At 45.8% G+C, this 2,553-nt stretch overlaps 1 pseudogene; it reads right to left on the reverse strand.

The window, feature by feature from the left end:
* Positions 1 to 600: 600 nt before the first annotated feature.
* LOC128942837 (neuropeptides B/W receptor type 2-like) lies at positions 601 to 1,836 on the reverse strand (annotated as a pseudogene).
* Between the last annotated feature and the right edge of the window lie 717 nt (positions 1,837 to 2,553).

The following is a 2,553-nucleotide window of genomic DNA, read 5'->3' on the forward strand; positions in this document are numbered from 1 at the left end:
AAATGCAATATATATAGCAAAGATATGGCACAAGTAGCATAAATTTTCTCTTGTGAAAGAAGGACCAGTCTCTTTATTCCCCCATGAGGTTTATTTCATTACTCACTCTTAAATAAATATGTATTTGACACTTTACAGGAACAACTAGTTCAAAATGATTTCTAACACAAGTTCTCACAGTTGTTATAGTATTTGTATGGTGTGCTGTTTGGCACCATTTTTGAGACTCAAATCTTCCTTTTGGTCTAAATTTAATAAGTCAGAAAAGAGGAAATTTGTGGTGGGGTGGAAGATGGACAATCCTTCAAAATCAAAAGAAAGCCATAACACACAGGAACATACACGAACATTGAAAATAGTTTCTTTTCTCTTCTAAATACTCATCCTCTCTTTTACAGATGTTTCATTGAAAGTGCTCATTAGCTCTGCTCCATTAAACAATCCTCCCTAATAACTCAGTGATAAAGAACTGAGCTTTGCACTCCTCTGGAAATTGGTCTCCAGCCCGTCCGTGCTGTACAGCAGATGGCAATAAAAGACCACTCTGTGGCAGAAGCACACCCCTGAAAAGGAAATGTTCTGTCCTTAGTAATTCAGAGGGTGAAATTAAAATCAGGGTCTAGAAATGCAAGTTGGTGGGAGCAAAGAGGGGAAATACAAGAGTTGCAAGTGGGCAGGACAAACCCTGTTGCTGATGAGGGTTACAAACAGACCACACATTACATATAAACCAAAGAAAGGACGTTGTGCATTCATTGGCCACTCCTCCAGTCTGCAAAGTTTCTCCTGAAAAACCCTGGAAGGGCAGGGACCTGCCAGGCCCAATCCCCTGTTCAAGAAGTTCTGCATTCCAGCAGCTTCCGGAAGCTTTTCCGAAAACTGTCATCCAGGAAAGCGTACAAGAAAGGATTCAAGCATGAATTGGCATAGCTTAGGCTGGTGATGAAGTAGGATATCCCAATGACCATGGAGGTCTGGGGTAAGTCAGTGGTCAAAGCCACGATGGTAGCCAGGTTGAAAGAGGTCCAACAGAAGAGGAACACAGCCAGGACTATGAAGACCATGATGGTGACTTTATTCTTGGCTTTGTTCAGGGCTCTGGCATTGGAGTTCAGGTGCATGTTCCTCAGCTTGTAGAGCATCATGGTGTAGAGGATGCAGATGGTGGATACTGGAATGGCAAAGCCAAGGATGAGGGTGTAGATCCTGCTGGCTTTGAACCAAAACCTCTCCGGCTTGGGGAAATTGAGACCACAACTCTTGATCTCCAGGTCGTCAGTGTAGACATTGGCAAAGATGATGAAAGGGAGGACTATGATGGTGACCAGGATCCAGATGCACAGGCTGACAATCCTGGCTGCTCAGTACGTGCGGTGGGGCATCCTCTTGGACCTGACCGTAGCCAGCACCACCAGGTACCTGTCTATGCTCATCACTGTCAGGAAATAAATGCTGGAGAAGAGAGAAGATATTGTAGTGATCTATGGACAAGATGACCTTGCAGAGGATTTCTCCAAAGGGCCAGTAGCGGAGGAGGTGCTCTGCAATATTGATGGGCAAGACAAGGGTGAACAAGTCATCAGCGATAGCGAGGTTCAGGATGAACATGTTGGTCACAGTCTTCATCTTGGGGGCCTTGAGGATCACATAGATGACAGCAGTGTTGCCTGTGAGCCCCACAGCACAGATCACAGAGTAGATCACAGGCAGGACAATGTAGAAATCAGCTGCCTGCTCTTGGAGGGTGAAGTTGAACCTCATGCTGTTTTCCAGGTAGCAGCTGTTGCCTGCGTTGCTGCAGGAGCTGTTCAGATCATCCCAAAAGATGTTTCCCATGCCTATTGACCACAGACCGCCTCCAGATACCACTGAAAGCCTCACTAGCCCAGAAGTGAGAGGTTTTTTGTTTGGTTGGGATATTTTCCCCCTCCTATGTAAAGCAGCTGTTACCTCATTTAGATGCAGCTTATTTTCAAAGGTGAGTTGTGAGGCTTCTTGGACCACCTAACTTACCTCTCCCCCCCGTTGGAGAAGTTAGATTTTGAAGTGGTGATGGGAGAAGAAAATGTTTGGAAGACATAAGGCTCCATGAACCAAGAAAACAAGAGAATAATGTCTTTCTAAAGAAGTCAAGGAACTCTTCTTTCTGAGAGCATTCTGGTGAGCTTTGGCTTTTCTTTGCTGGGGGAGTTGAGCGGCTCTCATTCAGCTGTCTAAAGTGACAGTTCTTTTGGGGCTGGCAGGAACAAGGAGGCAGAAGGGGGAATTTCGTGCCTGGCTGGCTGTTTACAGCCCTTGGAGGACTGGAGGGATGGCTGCAGTTTCTCTGGCACAGCTCTTGCTTTCCGTGCTGGAGCAGAAGCGTTCCAGTGGTTAATTAGCGCCTGCCTTTGTGTGGAGTTCAGGCTCTTCATGGACAGCGATTTCACAAACAATGAAGAAGTTTCTGACACTGCTACTCCCCACTCCCAGGGTCCCCTAGCAAAAGAAGGAGGGGGAAAAATAGTTCAGGGAGTATTTCTGAAATTAACATTTAAAGGGGATTTCCCTGCA

The sequence above is a fragment of the Melozone crissalis genome, unplaced genomic scaffold, assembly GCF_028551555.1.
Source record: "Melozone crissalis strain CALT ecotype California unplaced genomic scaffold, PUWL_Pcris_2 ptg000044l_1, whole genome shotgun sequence".
NCBI lineage: Eukaryota > Metazoa > Chordata > Aves > Passeriformes > Passerellidae > Melozone > Melozone crissalis.